The sequence below is a fragment of the Oryctolagus cuniculus genome, chromosome 2, assembly GCF_964237555.1.
Source record: "Oryctolagus cuniculus chromosome 2, mOryCun1.1, whole genome shotgun sequence".
Classification (NCBI taxonomy): Eukaryota; Metazoa; Chordata; class Mammalia; order Lagomorpha; family Leporidae; genus Oryctolagus; species Oryctolagus cuniculus.
Window position 1 is genome coordinate 100,640,374 of NC_091433.1, and position 23,211 is coordinate 100,663,584.

Below are 23,211 nucleotides of genomic sequence, written 5' to 3' on the forward strand. Positions count from 1 at the left end.
CTCCTCTCCCAGCGCCATATTGTGGGAGAGCAGATGCATAGAATAAGTCTTAATTCCAGTAACTTAGGCTAGTCTCAGTTGCTCCCCACAGCATGGCCCATGAAGAGTTGGCATAGTGCCTGTGCACTACTGGCCTCTCCCCAGTGCTTACTGTGCTACTCCACAGGCAGGAATAGAAAGACAGAAAGCCTGGACAAACTCAGGGGTGGGTGCAGAGGATGGCTCCTCCAGACAGGTAGGCCCTCTTCTTCAGGAGTCTCGTTTCAGGGCCCACTTGGGACCGACTCTCACCTCATTTCCAGTTATTGAATCTTCCCAGTTGCACATGAGCTGCCCTGGTTTGATGCTGGCCGGCTTCCAACAGCTTCCCAGATTTCAATGTGGCTGTGAGTCTCAGGTATTTTCCACATCCTTAGCCTGATGCTGGTGCTGGGCCTCACTATTTTTTTCTTAAAGAGTTATTTATTTATTTATTTATTTATTAAGGCAGAGTTACAGAAAGAGAGAGAGAGAGCTAGAGATAGACAGAGATGAAAGAGAGAGAGAGAGAGACAGAGAGAGAGAGAGTCTTCCATCTGCTGATTCACTCCCCCAATGGCTATAGTAGCTGGGGCTGGATCAGGCTGAAGCCAGCATCCAGGAGCTTCCTCCAGGTCTCCCATGTGGGTACAGGGACCTAAGTTAGTGGGCTGTCTTCTGCTGCTTCCCCTGGCACATTATCAGGGAGCTGGTTTGGAAGTGGAGCAGCTGGGACTAGAACCGGCTCCCACAAGGGTGCTGGCATTGCAGGCAGCAGCTTAATGCATTGTGCCACAACGCCGGCCCCTGGGCCTCCTTCTTCTGACTCAGATCCTTTGCTGTGCCCAGTGTGCTTCTGACTTTACCCCCTCCCTCATCCCTTCACTTGACCCTCTGTTGGAACTTCACCTACAAGCTCACTCTGGGGTAGAATTGCAGTTCTATGCTGTAAACTATGTAAAGTTATATTATACAATTTCACCAAGGTCAAGGGCCCCAGATCTAGGATCAAAACAATTTAGTTTTGCATCTCAGTTCTTTTACTTGTGACTTTGAGTGGATTAAAAGGCTATTCTGAGTATGCTTTCTGTTGACTAAAGTGAGCATGATAATAGTGCATATCTAATGGGCTTACATTAATGATTAAATGATGATGGCTACAAATGTCTTTTCATAATGTCAAGCATACAGAAAGTGTTTAATAAATGTTAATTGTTATTTTTGTTAGTATTATGTCAACCCTCCCAGGAAGGGGGACATTGGAATTCAACTCATTAGAACAAATCCTCTCTTACTTTCGAGAAGATAATGAGAAGTAAAAAAACTTTTCTCTATAGAAATGAAATATTCTCTCTTTAATTGTCTTTGTTATATCTGATCACAACAAGTTATGGAGACTAAGTTAAAAGGGGGGAATCTGTGGATTTTATGGAGCAACAGTACCCAGGTGGTATGGAGGCTTTCCTGGGGGTCCGGGCTGCAGAGACAGCACAGTATTCATGGGCCACTGGTGTTGGACAGATCTGGAAACTCATTTTGTGGCAGTCCGCATTTCTCCTTGAGGAATCAGCCCAAGAAAGTAAATACCATGCAGGAGGGTAGGCACCACAATACTGGTTCTGTGACTCCAGGTCATGTTGGGGACAAGTTTTCATCATTGCTCCACACAGTCCTGATGAGGGGAAAGATTTGAGAACCACTACTCTACGTTATGTTTCATTTGGTCAGTTTTCTAAGCTGATTGGTTTGCGTTTTTGCAAGGCAAGGCAAGGCAAGGCGACATAAGAAATACAGGAATATAATAAAACATATAGAAAAAAAGAAATATATGGATGTTTTGATAGCCAAGGCATACACACACATATATATATTTTACTCAGAAGAAAAGTATCTATCTATTTCTTTTACGGTCTTTTGGTCTCGTTGCTAGAGGCACTGCTCTCTTTTCTTGTGATTTATTTACAAAGATATAAGATATAAGTTCTGTTTCAATATTATTTGTTGGATGTAGTAATGGGCTATTGACCCTTCCAAGCATGTACACATAAATACACTACAGAAGGCAGGAGGTCCAAATACTATTTTGGTTAAACTATTTTGACATTTTTCTAGAACAACATGACAACATGAAAAACAGATGTGAGATTTTGGAGAAATTCATGGTTCATGGCAAAGCAAACAATCTCTGGAATGCTGAAATCACATCACATAGAGCTGCCACTTCTCTCTCCCCACAGTATCTGTGGGTGGTGTATGAGAGTAATTGAGTATAATACAATAACGCTTTTTCATGAGTCTGTCTGGACAGATCTTTCTCACCTATCATCAAACCATATAGAAGACATAGAAAAGTTGCCTGGTGATGGTTCAGCTCCTGGACTGTTTTGATTATTTAGGTCGAATGTTGTAGCAAAAGGATTGAGTGAGTTTCCAACAAACTCACACAGGAGAACAAAATAGATTATTTTTGGAAAAGTTTGAGAAAAAAGATGTTTAAGTCACAGGTGAGTCCTGGAAAAATGCAAATGAGTCAGGTTTTTCCCATAGATCCTAACATCATCAGGTTTCTATAGGCACACTGGCACAGTTTGATAGGGAGGCTGCTGCTTGAGGGGTTGAGCGCGTGGGTCGCTGATTGTGGGAAGGATTGCACACCATGGGAGCTTTGTTGTGTCCTGGCCTCCTCACACAGGATGGTCTTTTTTTAAGGCTTTTATTTAATGAATACAAATTTCATATGTTCAGCTTTTAGGAATATAGTGTTTCTTCCCTCATTCCTACCCTCCCACCATGGCTCCCATCCTACCTCCTACTCCCTCTCCCATTCCATTTTTAATTAAGATTCATTTTAATTCACTTTATATACAGAAGATCAACTCTATACTAAGTAGAGATTTCCACTGTTTGCACCCACGCAGACACACAAAGTACTGTTTGAAGACACAAAGTATAAAGTACTGTTTGAGTACTAGTTATACCATTAATTCTCATAGTACAACACATTAAGGACAGAGGTCAACATGGGAAGTAAGTGCACAGTGATTCCTGTTGTTGATTTAACAATTGACACTCTTGTTTATGACATCAGTAATCACCCAAGGCTCTTGACATGAGCCGCCAAGGCTATGGAAGCCTTTTGAGTCCACAATCTCCATTGGTATTAAGACAGGGCTATATGCAAAGTGGATCTTGCCTCCCTTCAAAGGAAAGTACCTCCTTCTTTGGTAGCCCCTTCTTTCCACTGGGGTCTCACCCACAGAGATCCATCATGTAGGTTATTTTTTGCCACAGTGTCTTGGCTTCCTATGCTTGAAATGCTCTCCTGGGATGGTCTTTATCCCCAGTCTTCTTCAAGGTTACCATCGTCATTATATCGCAGCTGACATTCATCGAACATGAGAGATGCGCCAGGCATTGTAAGTGTTTACATGTGCCATATAACCCTCCCTGGAGCCTTACAGGTAAGCAGTACCATTGCCCATTTTACAGATGAAGAAGCCTGGGTGAGAGGAAAAGTCATCAGTCCAGGACCACGCAGTGCTAACAGGTGGTCTTGATAGAGGTCCATGAAGGTTGTCTGTGGGAGGCACACCTCCACACTCTCTGTGTTGTTGTCTTTCCATTCCATTTAAACCCTAGAGTAGTGCTAAATCCTGTGTGTTTTATTCTCACCTCCTACACATGATGGAAACAAGATTCAGAGAGGGAAGGATGTGCTGAGTTCACAGGGCCATGTGTGTTGGGCTGATCTGTCTTTGCCATTTGTATCCCCTCCACTGCCTTCCACAGAGCCCCATGCATCCTTCCAGGGTCATGTGCTTTTCCATGTCTTGCTTTGGCTCTGGTGTGCGATTTTATCTTGGAACCAGAGACTTCTGTGGCCTTTGCAAGTGCAGAGAGAGAACATGGCTAAATACCGAGGCTGCTACAAAGCTTCTGACAGGCATTTAGTAGTTAAAATACTGGTCAAGGCACTTGTACCTTATATTGGCGTACATGGGTTCAAACCCCAACTCTGCTTCCAACTGTAATTCCCTGCCTATGTGGATCCTAGGAAGCAGTGGGTGACAGCTCAAGTTTTTGGATTCTTGCCACCCGTGTGGGAGATCTAGACTGCGTTTCTGGCTCCTAGATTCAGTCCTGGCTCAGTTCTTGCTGTTCCAGGTAGTTGGGGAGTGAACCAGTAAATAGGAGCTCTCTTTTTCTCTCTCTCTGCTTCTGAAATAAAAATATATGAATAATAAATGTGTAGAATGTGTAAATGATTCTCTATAGAAAGCAGAAGTTTCAATTCCAGTTCCACTCCTTGCTGTCCATTTCCATGTGAAGCAGGCTTGTCATGAAATAAGTATCTGTTTGGATTCATATTGGTTGCCAACAGATACACTTTTGGTATTAATTTTTTAAAGAATTAATTATTTATTTAGAAAGCAGAGTTACAGAGGGAGAGGCAGAGAGAGAGAGAGAGAGAGAGAGAGAGAGAGGTCTTCCATCCACTGATTCGTTCCCCCGATGGCAGCAATACCTGGAGCCAGGAGCTTCTTCCGGGTCTCCCACGTGGGTACAGGGGCCCAAGGACTTGGGCCATGCTCCACTCCTTCCTATGGTGATTCCTTTCTACATGGTTTTCAACTGATTTTGCCCACATCCAACAGAGGAATCACCATCTGTGGTAGCTATAGCCTTATAAGATATATTCCTTAAATAATAAGGTGTGAACATAAAAATTACTCCTTGATCTGTGGGCTTCAGAATGGATATTGTGTTAGCATTCATGGAAATATGAATCTCGTACATCTGCATCAGAGCCCTTGAATGGCTAGGTACCTTATCAATGAACAGCTGCTGGGCACAAGGGGCCTACCTCAGCTTTGGACATAAGCCTTCCTCACTAAGATTAATCAGGTCTGGATTTTGATTAAAGTGAGAGATATAGGATATCTCCTTTCACTTGAACAATAGAGATGACTATAGGGCTATTTTTAGAAAGATTTATATATTTATTTGAAAGAGTTATACAGAAAGAGGGAGAGAGAGAGGGAGGGAGGGAGGAGGGAGGAGGGAGGTGAGTGGGAGGGAGGGAGAGAGAGAGAGAGCGAGCGAGCTTTCATCTTCTGGTTTTCTCTCCAGATGCCTGTGATATACGGGACTTAAGCCAAAGCCAGGAGCTTGAAACTCAATCCAGGTCCTCTGTTTGAGTGGCAGGGACCAAAATACTTGGGTTATACCTTCTGCCTCCATAGGTACACATTAACAGAAAGTTAGAACTGGAAGCTGAGCTGGGACTGAACCAGGACCCTGTGATATGGGATGTGGGTGTCCCAAGCAGTGTCAATCACTGGCACCAAAGGTCCACCCCAGTAGGTTTAGTACTTGACCTGATTTTATTACTGTTGTGTCTCAGGAAAGAGAGGGGCACGATGGGAGACAAAGAGAGAAATCAGGAGATGGCTGGTCAGTGGAGCAGTGAGACATTGATAATCCATATTTCTCAAGTTTTTTTGTCTTACATGGGTGAAGGTCATGGTATCCTCAAACAATTACAATAGTAGCATTAAACATCACAGATCGCCTTAACAGATCCAATAAGATTGGCAAAGTTTTAAACATTGCAAGGATTTTCAGAATGTGACACAGAGACAGAAAGTGAGCACGTATTGGACAAATGACACTAATAGACTTGCTCAACCCAGGGATGGCACAGAGATAGCAATATCTGTGAAACAAAGTGAAAAGTCAGTGAGGTATGCCTGTGTTATACTTTATATGTCAGGTGTTTTCTCTTGGTCAGTGCTAAGAACAACTGTTCTCTCTCACCTTAAAGGTTATAAACTGCATTACCAGGACCCTGTCTCTCTACAAATCTCAACAATGTAGCATGCTTCTGGAATTCAGGAGTTCCATCTTTCTCATTCTTATACCAATGTAACCAGGCTGCCTAGTGGTTCTTGTTATTATTTGTATAATTTAATCTATAATGACTCTTTAGCCAGTAAGGGTGATGTCAGAAGCCAGGAACTTCATCTGGGTCTCCCACATGGTGACAGGAATCAGATTAGCTGGGACTGGAACCTGCACTGATAGGGGTTGGGGAGTGAGTGTCTCAAGCAGTAACTTAACCCACTGTGCCACAATGCTAGCCTCAGTGTGTTTCTTTTTGCTTTGCCATAGGGTAAGGTTAGGGGGTGTCCAAGCATGTTGCGAATAAGAGATCCATCCCACATTTCCATCCATCTGAGCCTCCTTCTAAACACATTGTCTAAAGGATCTAGACTCCTACTAAGCAAACACACAAACTCTTAGAACCATTCCTACCTATGCTTAGTAAATCCCAAGTACATCCAAGTCTCTCTCTCTTTCTGCATGTATTATATCAGATATATATATATATATATATATATATATATACTATACAGGATTTATAAAATTACTGTTATGGCTGCATAAGAATATATACTATATATTCTTGTAAGATTCACATATAAATATAAGGCTGCATAAGAATATATACTATATATTCTTGTAAGATTCACATGTAAATATAAGAAATTACATATTAATAATACATACAGCACACCATGCTTAAAATAGATGAGACATAAATTATACTCAGTATGTAATTATATACAATATTCATTGATATGAGTGAACAAGATCTCCCTCCCTGAATAGTGGTGATGCACACAGATATGGGCACTAATATAAAGTGTGTGACAGTCTTGGAGTAGCGAGAAAGGGGACTTGTGGGAGTTGCATCCTTGGGAGAAGGGCCTGGAGGCAGCTGTTGTTGAGGAAAGATACGGCTACCTCAAAGGCACGATGCTGGAGGGACAGGGTGTAGACACCCTGATCCCGTTCCTCTGTCCTGGGTTTCAGTGAGCTTGTTCACTGGCTAATATCCACAGACACCAGCCTGCAAGGAGCTCCAGTGATGTCCTCTGTGTAGGTCAGCCTCCTGGGACACCGAGAAGGATAAAAATTTGGAGAATGGGCTCAAGGCTATGCACATGGAGAGTAACCAGCATCCCGTTAAAAAAAAGCCACAGTCATACACAACATCATGAGCTCAAGTTTTAAAGGCTCCTAAGTTACACTGCACACTCGTGAAGCATGACAATGTGGTGGGATACCCAAGAACTGTAAGGTTGCCCTCTGAACAAGGAAGCGCCTACTGCTCCAAGGCTGCAACACAAGGCAGGAAGTTATTCCAACAGCTGTAACTTTCCAATGGGCACTCCCCACCCCTGCTATGGTCAGAAAACATTAATTTAGAAATTTTGTCCATTTTCATTTCTGATGTGCTTACTGGGATGGAGGAGCAAAACCACCTTGTGGAAGTAACTTTTATCGCCATTCTTTAATTCTTTCTTTTTCTATTTCTTTAAATGCACACCTGTTAGAAGTCATATTCCTGGAAGCATCCAATTTCATGTTGAATCCTGATGTGGTTAGGAGGCATTTGCTAGTTGATGGTAGCTGATGATGTAAATCTGTTTGAACACTGTTAACACTGCTGTGTGAGACTGCTAAAGAATTAAGGTGTCCTTCCTTACCTGTTCTGTAAGCCCAGGTGGACCTCGGCTAACACTTTATGCAAACATTAAATTGACTTCAATTTCGAAATCATTTCATATATTATTTGTGTCTTTTAGATAGTTATTTAAAATGTGATTCTAATAATTTAATAATGCTGCATTGTTTTACTTAGTTATAAGTTAGTAAGAAATTTCTTAATTTAAAAATTGTAAATAGCTCTTAACAACTTCATTACTTAATCATGTTTAAATTTATAGAAGTGTAATTACTGAATTAAAAGGATTTTTTTTTTTTGACAGGCAGAGTTAGATAGTGAGAGAGAGAGAGACAGAGAGAAAGGTCTTCCTTCTGCTGATTCACCCCCCAAACGGCCACTACGGCCAGCGCTGCACCCATCCGAAGCCAGGAGCCAGGTGCTTCCTCCTGGTCTTCCATGCGGGTGCAGAGGCCCAAGCACTTGGGCCATCCTCCACTGCTCTCCCGGGCCACAGCAGAGAGCTGGACTGGAAGAGAAGCAACTGGGACAGAATCCGGTGCCCTGATTGGGACTAGAACCTGGGGTGCCAGTGCCACAGGCAGAGGATTAACCAAGTGAGCCGTGGTGCCGGCCCGAATTAAAAGGATTATAATGGTTACTTTTTAAAAGTTTCCATTGTTTTTAATCAGTCATAATTTCCTATTTTTAAAAAAACACAAATAACATGCTATCAAGCACCTTAGTTTTAGACTAAAATTCTGTGTATTTAGAATAAATGCTTAGAAGTGTATACTGAATTAAAAGGATTTCTCAGGTTATTTTTTCAAAATCATGTACTTAGATGGAAAATAAACACCTGCAGTTGTTTTGCCTGCATTCATACTGGATATTTTCACATGCACTGGGTATGAAATGGTGTCAGAAGGTTTGAAAGCTGATGGCTCACTCTCAGGAGAGCATTTTCTGTTTTGACGGAGGGCTTGGTTCCTTGTGCAGTCTCTGCTTCACTGAATAGCAGTGCCTACTCTCCCTACTAGCTTCATCCATTCTGAGGTGGCAGATGGTCACAACCTGTAAGGTCATCAGCCACTGCAAACCATTGCTCAGCCTACAGGTCTCCCCTGGGTTGGTGCAATGGCCACTGGTGGCTCCCCAGACATCAATCTGCCTTTCCTGTTGATGTAGCCAGACCAGAGCAGAAAGAAGGTCAGGGTGCATGATGAGGAGTCTAACGTTTAGTGCATTTTAAAAACCTGCAACACGTATATGTGCATTGCATTTTGAGAGCCTTCTGTTTCCTCCTGGCAAAGCTGTTCACTAGTTAGCAGGTCAATATCATGCTTGAAGGCATTGATTTTTATTTTCAAAGTTTTTTTATTTATTTGAGAGGTAGAGTTAAAGACAGAAAGAGGGTGAGGCAGAGAGGGCTTCCATTCACTCTCCAAATGGTCACAATGGCCGGAGCTGAGCTGCTGCGAAGCCAGGAGCCAGGAGCTTCTTCCAGGTCTCCCATGCGGGTGCAGGGGCCCAAGCACTTGGGCCATTTTCCACTGCTTCCCCAGGCCATCAGCAGAGAGCTGGATTGGAAGTGGAGCAGCCAGGACAAGAACAGGTGCCCATATGGGATGCCGTTCTCTTGACCTGTCTCTCTCTCGACCTCCCTCTTCTCTCTCTGCCCTTTTCACCCTCTCTTGTCCTCTCCCTCCAGCCTGTTGGGTTTCCCCCAACCCAACAGTAAGCATTTCCTTTAACGCTGGTGTTTGGTGTGTTTTGTGGTGGCCTTTCAATCTACCTGTGGTTGCACTTAATTGAGCTCTGCTGCTGTGAAGAACATAGCTCCTTCACAGGTGTGGTTGAAAGATTTGCACATTTTCCAGCTGTTCACTGGACACTACATTGTAGGCACACATGCATTAAATTTGAAAAAGCTTTAACTGACTCTCCAGAAATACTTCGTTTTTGTTGATCTTTTGGGAGAGATCCTCTCAAGAGAATAACATGAGACTCAGGCTCATGAATCATGTCAGGAACCCATCCTAGTCTGCGAGCACCAAATCTCCATCCTCCTCAGATACTAGGTGGAGTTTGAGTACCTGTTTGGAGGCTTCTCTGGGTAACTTGACAGGCCAGTTCTCACAATGCTCATGAAAGTTCTTGTCCAAGGAACGGATCCGCTTGGGGGCCATCCTGCTGGTGAGTAGTAGATAGGAGAGACCAGTGTGTGAGGGGTGGGTGCAACCACTGGGCCAGGCAATGACTTGACCGAGATCAACCTGCAAATGTTTGTGTTTTTCATTTTAAAAATTATTGTGTTGGTGGTGGCGGAGGGGAGAAGAATACGTCTACAGTGTTTTCTAAAATTTATTTATTTGAGAGGCAGAAGACAGAGACAGAAAGAGAAAGGGAGTTCCTCTCCTCTGGTTCTTTCTCCAAATGTACACAAACTACAGGACTGGGCCAGCCCGAAGTTAGGAGGCAGACCCCAATCTGCATCTCCCCCATAGTGACAGGAGGTCAACTACTTGAGACAAGAGTTTTCAACTACTTGAGCCACTTAGCAGGAAGCCAGAATCAGGGGTCGGAGCCAGTTTAGAACCCAGGTACTCTGGTAGGAGACACGTGCATCCTAGCCACTAGGCTTATGGCTGATTGCCAACCTTGTCCATGTTTTATGGAAGTGGTGGTGGTGGGGTAGGTCGTCAAACTCAGGACTTTTTCTGTGCTGTCTCCTGTCTCCCTCTTCCTTCTCCAGTGGCAGGTGTTGCTAGAACGGCTACAAGAAAAGGCCATAAAGGGCCCTGAGCAACTGGGGTTAGGTTGAGAATAGTTAACAAGCTTTCAAGAGCAGGATTGGATTTGGAGACTTCACTTGGAAATGTTTAAAAAAAAAATATCTTCAGCCACAGAGGCAGGTTCTGGACTCTGAAATGTCGCCAAGTGTCTTTGAGTACAGATAGACAGTGCCCCCTGCAGGAAGTTCAGCATGCCACAGCCTCCGCCCTCATCCTCCTGCAGGTGCTGTTTGTCTGCAGGTGGTCGGTGAAGGGGAGGGGGACTGGCCATTTTGGTGCAGGATAAAATTCTGAGGATAAAATTCTGTAGATTTTACAATGATCCTGCTTTGGGCTTACTATATTTTTGTTGAACTGTAAATAGGAGTAGGAACCGCTATGCCTAGTGAAATTCTTTTCAAAGTAATTTGAAACCAAATTCTTCAGTGAAATTGAGAAATTCCTTTCAAAGCTACTGTTATTTTCTTTCAGTAGATGGCGTTGTTTTGAGTGAAGAGGTTTTGATTGAATTCGATACAATAACCTTTGAGGTTATCAGTCAGAATGTTTCCACTATTGAATGATTTTCCAGCAAAATTGGCATGGACAGGAATCATGCTTTCATTTTATCTTTTAGGGTAAATTGTGCTGAATTTTTTCCCTTCCCAAAATAGGGTCTTGGCCATGTGAAAGATATGTCTACCAATATCACAGTGCCAGCATCCAGGATAACTACAGAGAGACAGCAGAGAGTTCTTCTCTGTCATCCATTAAGCACTGAGTCCCTGTGTTCCAGGCACTGTTCTAAGAGTTGTTCTGTATTTCTAAGCAAGATGAACACTCAGTAAAACATTTGAAGGCCTGTGTGGGGCCTGCATCATTCTTTATCCATTTCTCTCCACTTAGCCCATTGAATTAACATTTATTGAATTTCTTGCTTCCTGCAGAAGCCTGCCAGGTGCAGAGGGTGCACCAAACAGTCAGGTCACTGCTGCCCAGGAAATTAGAGTCTGGTGGGGAGTGGACAACTGAGCAGGCCATTGCATAGGAGGGCAAAAACAGCTATGAAAAACAGCTCGTGGGGGCTAGCTCTGTGGTGTACCGGATAAAGCCGCTGCCTGAAGTGCCGGCATCCCATATGGGCGCTGGTTCAAGTCTTGGCTGCTCTTCTCCCGATCCAGCTCTCTGCTATGGCCTGGGAAAGCAGTGGAAGATGGCCCAAGACCTTGGGCCCCTGCATCCACATGGGAGACCCGGAATAAGTTCCTGGCTCCTAGCTTCAGATAGGCTCAGCTCCAGGCATTACGGCCAACTGGGGAGTGAACCAGAGGATGGAAGACCTCTCTCTCTGCCTCTCCTTCTCTCTCTGTGTAACTCTGACTTTAAAATGAATAAATATTTTTTTTTAAAGAAAAACAGCTTGTGGTGTTAGGAGAGTTATTTTTTATTTATTTTATTTATTTATTTTTTTGACAGGCAGAGTGGACAGTGAGAGAGAGAGAAAGAGAGAAAGGTCTTCCTTTGCCATTGGTTCATCCTCCAGTGGCCGCCGCGGCCGGTGCGCTGCGCTGATCCGATGGCAGGAGCCAGGTACTTATCCTGGTTTCCCATGGGGTGCAGGGCCCAAGCACTTGGGCCATCCTCCACTGTACCCCCTGGCCACAGGGGAGAGCTGGCCTGGAAGAGGGGCAACCGGGACAGAATCCGGCGCCCCGACCGGGACTAGAACTCAGTGTGCCGGCGCCGCTAGGCGGAGGATTAGCCTTGTGAGCCAGTGTTAGGAGAGTTAAGAAGGGCGCCCACATCCAGGTGGGGGTGTTGTGGGGGAAGGGAGGGAGAACGGGGAGCTTTCTGATGGGTTTGGGGAAGTTCACGAATGCATCGGGCCCAGAGGTTGAGAGCATGTGACAAGTTTGGAGAACCTGAACCAGCCGGGCATTCCCAGCATGGAGGAAGTAAGAGGCAGAGACGGACAGGGCTCAGGCAGTCACAGCGCATGTGCTGCATGCTGCGGCACTGAACCCAGTTTCCAAGGCCAGAAGAAGGTCTCAGTAATAATGAGATACCATGAGGGAAATGATGCTTGCGCATTCAGAGCATTCATAGGGAAATGAAAAGATAAGCTTGTTTTGGTGCAAAAACATTTTGAAACATTTGTGTGTTTTCATAATATGCATTTTGCACATACTTTTTGAAATGCACTCCTGTGGTCAGATTTATGTTTAAGAAAACTCACTCTGGGGGCCGGCACCATGGCTCACTTGGTTAATCCTCTGCCTGTGGTGCCGGCATTCCATATGGGCCCCGGGTTCTATTCCCGGTTGCTCCTCTTCCAGTCCAGCTCTCTGCTGTGGCCCGGGAGGGCAGTGGAGGATGGTCCAAGTGCTTGGGCCCTGCACCCACATGGGAGACCAGGAGGAAGCACCTGGCTCCTGGCTTCGGATCAGCTCAGCGTGCAGGCCGTAGCAGCCATTTGGGGGGTGAACCAGCGGAGGGAAGACCTTTCTCTCTGTCTCTTTCTCTCACTGTCTATAACTCTACCTGTCAAGTAAATAGATAAATAAATAAAGAAAACTCACTCTGGCTTCAGACTGAAGAATGGATTTGTGTGCGGAGGGGAGGTTAAGGCAGAGAAATCGGTTTATGGACTTTTGCAGTGAGTGCGGGAGGAATGGTGAGAGTCTGACCTACAGCAGCTGGTTTGTGTTAAATTAGCCTCGTATCTCACATCTGTTTCGGAACAGGACCAAATGCAAGGGAGACCTGTGGACGACAGAGAATGGGTAGATCCAGAATTTTTTGACCTAGAAGCTTTTTATAACTTTAGAAGTCTCATCTTACAGAAAAAGAATACAAAATCATGAATTCACAAGTGCCCCAGGTTTCACTCAGAACTCTGGAAGGGTCCCATGCACGGGGCTGATGAACTTGAGGAGTTCAATGTGCACCTGGCCTTACTCTCGGATCGTTTGGACATCAGCGATACAGAAGGCAGGAGGAGAGGCTGGACAGGGAGGATAAGGAGGTCTATGTGAAGCTTCTTCCTGAGATGTCTGCAGGGCATTTACATGGTGATACTGGACACGGGCTTGGAGCTCAGGAAGCCATGGATTCACGCTGCCTGTGACTGTCATTGGCTGATACCACTGGAATAGGTGCTGGTGACCAGTGTGGAGCAAGAGGAGAGGGCATAGCATGTTTCTTGCACAGACCAGCACGCAGCCTTGGAAAGTGGAAGATAATTACAGGAAGGAAAGCGAGAAGGAACAGCTCCAGGGATGTGTGGAAAATGAGGCAAGTGTGGGTCTCTGGAGGCAATTAGTTAGGATTTCCAAGATGGGTCATGTTCACCACCATTCACATTATATATATGATGTGCTTACTGGGATGGAGGAGCAAAAACCACCTGTTTGGAAGTAACAGGTTTCCAGGGCCCAGAGGTGGGCTAAGAGTTAATGAGTGTCAGTTCCCTCACGAAGAAACAGTCTCCAAGGGCTATACTGAGTTACAAGTGACTAGAATTTTCTCTTCATTTTCACAATTGTCTTTTCTCCCATTTGTCATGAACTGCAGTGGCCAGTAGAAGAGCTGGCATTATTCTATAGTTTCTTCTAAACAGCACTCCTTTTGTTAAAAATAAGATTTATTTATTTGAAAGGCAGAGTTAGAGAGAGAGAGCGAGAGAGGGGGAGAGAGAGGTCTTCCATCCACTGGCTCACTCCCCAAATGACTATAACAGATGGGGCTTGGCCAGGCTGAAGTCAGGAGCAAGGAGCTTCTTCCAGGCCTCCTGTGTGGGTACGGGGGTCCAAGAACCTGGACCATCTTCCACTGCTTTCCCAGAAGCATTAGCAGGGAGCTGGGACAGAATGGATCAGCCAGGAATCGAACTGTTGTCCATATGGAATGTTTGCATCACAGGTGGTGGCTTAACCTGCTACACTACAACGCTGGCCTGTAAGTAGCATGCTTAAAAAATACCGCTTAATTGACAGACAGACAGAGAAAGAGAGAGACAGAGCTCCCATCCACTGGTTCACTACACAAATGACTTCAACAGCTAACCTGCGGGCTGGAAGATCAATCCGAGTGTCTGTGAGGTCTCCAGGAATTCAGTTACTTGTGCCATCACTCCTCCTTCCCAGGCTCTGCATTACCAAAAAGCTGGAATCGAGAGTCGGAGCTGGGAGTTGAACCCGTAGGCATCTTCACTGCTAGGTCAAATGCCCACCTCACCAGTGTGTTCTCAATGCTCATAATAGCAGTGCCTGTTGAACATGCATTGTGGGGGACCCCTCACACACTCCTGGCCAGTCCCTGTGCTGGTGATAGATGCCAGCACGTTCCCTGGGTAGAATGTCTCCACTCGTGAACAGTCTCCATGGTATTCACGTACCATTACCATTTCCCTCACAGGGCCTCACTTCTTTTCTGGCTGCCACTTGGACCTCTCCTTTATGACTTTGGTTCCTTGTATTTCCTTTATATTATGACAAACCGGAAATCCATCAGATGCATGGAGTCTGAGCATGTTTAGTTGAAAGTGTGGTCTCCAGAGTTTGTCTCTCTAGTTGGCTTCTATAACTGGTCTTTGTAGCTAGGTACTGTCTATGGCAGCTTCTCTTGTTGCAATTTCATTCCATTCCCCATGTCACTAAAACGAAGTAAGGATTTCCTTCACTCCTTGCTAAATGCCAAGTTACAGAGAGGTAGAGGCACAGAGAGAGAGAGAGAGAGAGAGAGAGAGAGAGAGAAAGTCTTCCATGCACTGGTTCACTCCCCAGATGGCATCAATGGCTGGAGATATGCCGATCTGAAGCCAGGAGCCAGGAGCTTCTTCTGGGTCTCCAACATGGGTGCAGGAGCCCAAGGACTTAGGCCATCTTCTATTGCTTTCCCAGACCACAGCAGAGAGCTGGATCAGAAGTGGAGCAGGCGGGACTCAGACCAGTGCCCATATGGGATGCTGGCGCTGCAGGAGGTGGCTTTATCTGCTGTACCACAGCGCTGGCCCCCTTCTTTGCCTCTTAACAGTTTTTATGTTAAAGTCTATTTTGTCTGATATTAGGATGGCTACATTTACTCACTTTTGCTTCTCATTAGCTTGGGATATCTTTTCCCATCCTTTCACTTTCAGTCTGCTTGTAACTTTGTTTTTTGAGTTGTGTTTCTTGTACACAGCAAATAGTTGTGTCTTGGTTTTTAATCCATTCAGCCTGTCAGTATCTTTTAATTGGAGAATTTAGGCTATTTACATTCAAATTTTGGGTCTCCTACATGGATGCAGGGGCCCAAAGACTTGGGTCATCTTCTACTGCCTTCCCAGGCCACAGCAGAGAGCTGGATCAGAAGTGGAGCAGCTGGGACTCGAACCAGTGCCCATATGGGATGCCAGCACTGCAGGCAGTGGCTTTACCTGCTACACCACAGTGCTGGCCCCATGCAGCACATTCTTACACATTATTTGTAAGGCTGGACAAGTGGTGACAAATTCCTTTCTTTGTGATAGAAGGTCTTTATTTCTCCTTCATTTATAAATGAGATTTTCAGGGTACAGGAAGCATGCACACAGGAGCTGCCACAGCCTCTACTGGTGCCAAAATGGTACCTGCTCCCAGCTGGTAGCCAGACCCCTTGTGGGGAGACGGCAAGGGAAAAATGTGCTTTTCTTTCCCTGGATTAGGTGGGTACCCTGCCCCCTTCTCAGGCTCCAGGCCAGACCCAAAGTCAGTGAGGTCTGCGAGGTTCTCCCTCTGGCACTATCACCAGTGGTGGGGCTGCCACAGTCAGCTCCCACCTCGCTCTCAGAATCTGGCCTCTCGGCTTCCAGCTATGGGACGTGTGTGCTATGTTCCCACTTGCTGCTGCGGGTTCACACTTTCCACGCTGCCCCATAGCATTCCTCTTATTTCTGTAGAACTTCCAGGCAGACGTCTCTCTGACTCTTCCCTGGGAATACGCCTCCTTCATTTAGCTTCCACCAGTCTCTTCTGTTCCGAATCAGCACATCTTGTCCCTAGGCAGCCGTCTTGGAGTCTAAGCAGATTTTCTTTAACATATTGGAAAAGCACGCTCTTGGTCCTCTGGCCTTTGACGGCAGGAACACATTACTTAGAAGACCTCTAGGCATAGTAGCCAGGAGCGTGGCTCAGGAACTGTCAAGTTCTCAGGTCAATCCCCTTCCTGGTGCAGATGAGGAAGCCAAACTTCAGAGGGCACCTGCCTTGTCTTTGTCCATCAGGTGACAGCTAAGTGTTCCAGATAATAAGGCTGCAGAAAGGGATATATTCACTATTCAGTATTTATTTAGCACAAATACAATCCCAGTGGCCCAATAGGCTGTTGAGTGAGGTTTATTCAGATGACCAGGCCTATTAGTTCAGAAGGACCCAGCTGCGTCCATATTGACATGAAACTGATAGACAGGGGATCAGCCAGCTCTAACTATTGGGTGGAAATAACTATTTTTACTGAGGCCCTAACCTTTTAGCTCTGTGGCCTGTCCACAGAAGGAAGCACAGAGTGACTTCTGGGCTTCCCCAGTTGGTGTTGGGGGCCACACAGTGATGTGCTCAGTGGGAGGAACTCAGCTCAACAACAGACCAAAACTGCCCAGCACTGGTTTGACTGTCACAGGATGTCCACTCCCAACTCCCGGTGCAACAGTCACTGGGAAGGACATCAGTACTCATTGGCCTTGGGGGGGGGTAGGAAGGAATGTTTATTTCCATATTCATATTCATATTTAATGTTTACACTGAATGGAGGCTTCCCGACCACTTGTCATATTTTCTTCCCATAGTTCACTCTTTTTCTAAAATCTGAAAGTAATCATATTATTTTTGGTAAAATGACTATTTTTCTGAGTAGAGAACTAGATTGTTCTCTATATTTCTTGTCTTTCTATATGACTTTTAGCAAGGCCAATGCCCCCTTGAGAGATAAAATAGCAGTGTCACTTACTTCTCCCATCTTGTTCTATTTAATTCCAGAGCAGAAGAAAAAGATTAAGATAGACGTATCTGCGCTTCCCTTTGCAATTGAGAACAGCACCATCAGATCACTTTGCTAAAACACTGAATCCAGAAGCCGGCTGTGATGGGTGGGTTGCGCTTTTAATTCACCAGACTGCTGCATTATTGATGCTGCATTTCTTTTTTCTTAATTTTGTAATATTTCTTGTAGACTCGCCTTCACTCTGGACTTTCATCCTGCTCTCACATTTTCTTTTAACCTTCGACAACGATTAATAATTTAAAATCAGCGGCTACATATTATCAATCTCTTCTGGAGATTTTCAAGGCAATGCTGATGGAAGTGACCTAGTGTCTGTTTTGGATGTTGGCTCTGGAAAGATAGTGCTGTTTGTCTGAAGTGAGAGCGTGTAAGCTAGATGATAACCCAAGCCCCTATGTTAAGGTAGAAATTTCATAGACTTTTCCCCCTATTGGGTTGAGAAAGACAATATTACAATAAAGATGGCCAAAGGGGTTCATGAGAAGGCATGCTTCTGGGGACACTTTCACTGTGAATTTGTGGTACCCATACAAACAGCCACCATAATCTAAAGGAAATTGGTTGAAGAGAGAATCATGTGTATAATCATCTCAAGAATGGCCGGCGCCGCGGCTCACTAGGCTAATCCTCCACCTTGTGGCGCCGGCACACCGGGTTCTAGTCCTGGTTGGGGCGCCGGATTCTGTCCCGGTTGCCCCTCTTCCAGGCCAGCTCTCTGCAGTGGCCAGGGAGTGCAGTGGAGGATGGCCCAAGTGCTTGGGCCCTGCACCCCATGGGAGACCAGGAGAAGCACCTGGCTCCTACCTTCGGATCAGCGCAGTGCGCCGGCTGCGGCGGCCATTGGAGGGTGAACCAACGGCAAAGGAAGACCTTTCTCTCTGTCTCTCTCTCTCTCTCACTGTCCAATCTGCCTGTCAAAAAAAAAAAAAAAAAAAAAAAAAAGAATGGAGAGTGGCTGATAGAAATAACTGAGTGTTTGTGTGTTTTAGAACAGCTAGAGTAGATGCTGGATAATGGAGGTGGGAATTGGACATTTTGTTCTTTTTTTTTTTTTCACCATAGTGGATGGCAGGCACAACATTTTTCATTAGTTCTGGAAAGGAAATTAAGGTTTCTAAACTTTAATGTAGCGCAACCTGCTGGTTTTATAAGAATACAGCTTAAATTATTAAAATGTCTTATGTTGAATTTATAGATGCCACGTAGCCACCAGCAATTCTTTCCTTTCTTTTTAACGTTGCTCAAATGGCCTCTGTGTAGCTCTGAAAAAACCAAGAGACTGTATTTCAGTGCAAGTGTACCTATTGGAAGACTCTAGCACCAGAAAGCTAAGGGTAGGGACGCAGGAGATTTCTTTGTGTGGGAAAGCTGCTGGACTTATGAATGAATGCAGCCTAGTTAGAACTGACTGCGTGACAATAGTAACACCCACTCTCGGTTCCTAAAGTATCAATCGGGTGCAAGACTCTGCGGGAACGTGGAATAAAGTGCCTTCTGGTTCTTGTTCCCATTAGTTGACAATAATGCACAAATGTCTGCAGATCTGTCAGTCAGGAAGGATGCCTTCCCCTCCCCTCCCATGCTGCAAAGTCACCTTGGGGGCTGGCGCTGTGGTGTACCGGGTTAAGCTACTGTCTGCAGTGCTGGCAGCCCATGTGGGAGTCAGTTCGAGTCCAGCTCTCTGCTAATGCACCAGGGAGAGCTGTGGAGGAAGACCCAAGTGCCTGGGCTCTTGCCATCCATGTTTCCTGGAAGAAACTCCTGGCTTCAGCCTAGCTTCAGCCTGTCCCAGCCTTCACTGTTGTGGCCATCTGGGGAGTGAACCAGAAGATGGGAGATTCTCTCTTTCTCTCTTTCTCTCTCTTTGTGTGTGTGTCTCTCCTCTCCCTCTCTCTCTCCACACACACACACACACACACACACACACACACACACCTCTCTCTCTCTCTCTGTAACTCTGACTTTCAAATAAATACATAAATCTTTAAAACATCACCACCTTTTGTTGAGGTCCTTACAAGAGGTAGGGGCAACATCAGGGAACAATAACAGGGAAACCACCTGCATGTCTGTCCACTATCACGTTGCTGAACCCATGTGCAGTCCTGAACACTGCATGCACTACACAACTTGTTTGATGTACAGACAAGTGAAAGAAGCCCTAAACTCTGTGATGACCCCTGATCTAATCTGGTAACATCTCACACTAGTTTCTTTCCACAGTAGTGTATTTCTGCCAGGCCAATCTCTTAATTTTTTCGAAACTACCTCTGATGGCCTGCTGTCTCTCCTTGTGCCCTTGGCTCATCCTCTCCAGGTCTTCTCCAACTGTGCTTCTTTTCTTTAGAAAATGCTGTGCAGCTGTGTCTTAGGTCTCCTCCCTTCTTCTCATCCTCTGCTCTGGGCTCTCTCTTCCTCTCTGGAATGGCAAAGCTGCAGATTTTATGTGGCCCTGGGGGTTCCACCATTAGCTTTGTGCCCCTGTCTTTATGAGAGAAAATCATAAAAATAACATGAATAAATTGAGATTCGAAGGTAACACACTATGTATTTATTAAAACCTGATGCGGAATCTTGGTTTTCACCCATTTAAAGGGTAGAAGTTGGATGATTTCATTCTCCGTGTTGAGCAGATGTTGCCACTCAGGGAGAAAAGCATCTGTGCGTGGGTGGTAAGCAGGCCCTGGGGACGCTCCTGTCCTTAAACTGGATTTATGAATCTGGCTCTCAGGGCTCAGCAACAACAAACATTAGTCTTGCGTTGAATTCAATTTTTTTAGAATGAGAGATGTTGAAATTTGTGCTCACCAGGAGGTTTTCAGGACTCCTGGTCATCGATGGATTTTGGGGTGTGTGTGCTGACTCTTCCACATCTGAGCTCACTGAATGGCTTAAACCTCAGGGACAAAGTTTTAGCTGCTCCTTGACTCACAAGAGGGTGTTCCGTGCTTTGTTCCTCCGTGAGGAAAGGAAGCAACCGCCCGAGGGAAAGAGGCAGTTAAGGAGAAGGAGCGAGCACTGCGCTGAAGTTAGAAGGCAGACAGGAGAATCTCCCCTGCTGTCTTGGGCAATTCGTGGTGTCTAGTTTAGCCTGCTCAGTGCTCCCCAGAGTCCTGTGCTGAACTATAAGCAGGGCTTGTCTGCTGTACGAAAGGAAGTGGTTCTAGAAAAGAACCTGGTAAGTCTGTCTTGGTACCATGACCCTCTTCCTCAACAGTGGAAGCCTTAGATCGAGCGCCCTGGAATTGTTTCAAACCACCAACTATAAGCTGCATTGCAGCCACAGCAGACCGATGTCATATTTTTGAGGATTACAGCATAAGCGCTGGGTTAAAATGCAGTGGGTAGTAGAAAGCACAGATTAAGTTAGATTTTAGTTGACATTTTAGAGTGATACGGAAAATGCAATTTTGCTTTTGAGCCAATGACCCCGGTTCTTTTTTATTAAAAATCAAGACTGTAGGGCTAAGCACTGGAAGATAATTATAGACTATTACAGAATGTCATAAAAAGCATGCCAGGAGTGTTGACTTATTTCTTGAAACATCTTCAGGTGATAAGTGAAAATTTCTTTCTAGCTCTTGTGGGGCGACAGAAGACCAAAGTCATTTCCAATTTGCAGTACAGGCCAAGCCCATCAGAACTTACTTGGACATAAAGAACATGCATGTAACATTATGAAAAGTTGGGTGTGGACAATGTGGCTTTTTTCGTTATTCTTGAAGTCCACTAGGTGGGTGACTGAGAATATAGTGGTGGACGATATTGCATTTTTTTTTTTGCTCTAGGCTTTGTTATTTTATATCATGCTGCTTGTGTTTCTTCCTGAAATTGCTGTTATTCCACCTTGACACAAAAGGGAAGTTGTTCTCCAGACCATGAATGTGTCTTTACGCTAATTATTTTGGTGTCATTGAACGTATAGTGCAATGTTTAAATATGAATTTTCTCTTTTTTAAATGTTTTATTTACTTATTTATTTGAGAGGCAGAGTTACAGACAGAGAGAGGGAGAGATGAGAGAAAGGTCTTCCATCTGCTGGTTCACTCCCCAAATGATGCAACGGCCAGAGCTGGGCCAATCCAAAGCCAGGAGCCAGCAGCTTCTTCCGGGTCTCCCATGTGGGTGCAACGGCCAAGGACTTGGGCCATCCCAAGGCCATAAGAAGAGAGCTGGATCAGAAGAGGTGCATCTGGGACTAGAACTGGTGTCCATATGGGATGCCAGTGCCACAGGCAGAAGCTTAGCTCACTGCACTACAGCACTGGATCCATAAATATGAATTTTTCAATACTCAAACAAATTGGATGAATAATTTATACCTCAAAAACAAGTATCACATCCTTGGGTGATTATGGTTTCTAGATATTTAAGTATTTGATAGAAATTTTACTTTCTTGTAACTCATCAAATTTGTGCATTTAAAAATACAGATTAAATTTTAATACAAATTTTGATGCACTTCATAACTCCAATGTTGACACATCATAATTGCATTACAAAAATTCAATTTGCCTGTTGTTAAAACTAGTGAATTCTAGAATTCTAATTATGACTTCTGTGTTATAATTACTCTTGGAAGACCCAGGGTGACTGTATTAATTACAAAGAATTTACAAGTGCTAATTAACAAGATTCTTAGAAATATATTAATTTTGAGTGAACTATTTTATTCCTTATCTTTATTTCACACCTGTAGATTCCATAGTTTTTTTTTTTATCATCTAAGATCTCAGTTATTGAGAACATTCCTCTCCTCACACACTCACAAACACATAGAGATATATTTATTTCTGAACCACTTGAAGTTAATTTACATATCTGTGGCTCTTACCTCTAAATATGTAGTTTTATTTCCTAAGAAAAAGGCGTGACCTTCGTGTGAAATACTGTAGTAATCAATTTTAATAGCAGAGTAGATATCTCGTAGGTATTCTGTCACTTCTATTCCAGTTGTGTCATTTCTCCTCTAGAATAGGTTCCAGTGTGACATAATGCTTTGTATTTAGTTGTGTTCCCTGGGCCTTCTTTGATCTGGAACATTTCCATAGCCTCTTTTGTCTTTTAAAATATCGATATTTTTAAAGAATCCCAAAACCATCTTTCTTGACAGTATTCTTCTCTGACTGTTAACACTTCCAACTCTTTTTTTCCCTTACAGAAACCCATTGGGTCCTCTTAGAGAACCCAGGAAAGTCCCCCTGGTCAATGACCTTAATTTAATCACATCCACAGTCACCTTTGCTACGTAAATGAACATATTCACAGGATCTAGAGATTAGGAAGAGGCCATTTTTGGGGCGGGGCCATCATTTTGTCCATCACAGTTTGCCTTCTGACTCCCAATAGTCCAGATTTGTTCCATGTGTAGAATATATTAACCTCATTGCAAGGTCCCTCAAAAGTTTCAACCCATTATAGCACCAAATAAAACCCTTCTTTAAGTGTCATTAGCTCAACCTTCCAAATTGCACTTTGTTCATCATCTACATGTGCTATGGGTGAGACTCTAGGTATAATACGTCTGGAGGAGAGTTCCTCTTCAGGAGCAGACCTGTGAGACTACAAATCAAGTTATCTGTCTCCACAATACAAGGGTGGGATGGCTATGGTGTAAAACTCACAGAAGTTCATATTCAAGAGGAAAGAAAACAGAAAGCAAAAGGAATCACCAGTCCCAAGCCATTCCAATATCTAGCCAAAACAAACAATGCTATGTTCCAAGGCCTGGGAACATGATTCTAGTCCTTGGGCTTATGGCTTTGCCCTGGTAGTCAATCCTTTTTATTTCATGAAGGGTAGCACGTGCTTTCTGCTGGATAATTTTGTCGGTCTGTTTCCTGTCTGCAGAATTTTGGTAGTCCACCATTCATCTTTCAGGTTAGCTCTTTC

General features: G+C 44.5%; 1 long non-coding RNA gene across 1 annotated transcript in view; it reads left to right on the top strand.

The window, feature by feature from the left end:
- Window positions 1–2,484: 2,484 nt before the first annotated feature.
- LOC138848544 (uncharacterized) overlaps window positions 2,485–23,211 on the top strand; it is a 50,629-nt gene continuing 29,902 nt past the window's right edge. Inside the window, exon 1 of the long non-coding RNA XR_011386435.1 lies at window positions 2,485–3,434. This is a non-coding gene — a long non-coding RNA (uncharacterized lncRNA). The remainder of the gene's footprint in view (window positions 3,435–23,211) is intronic.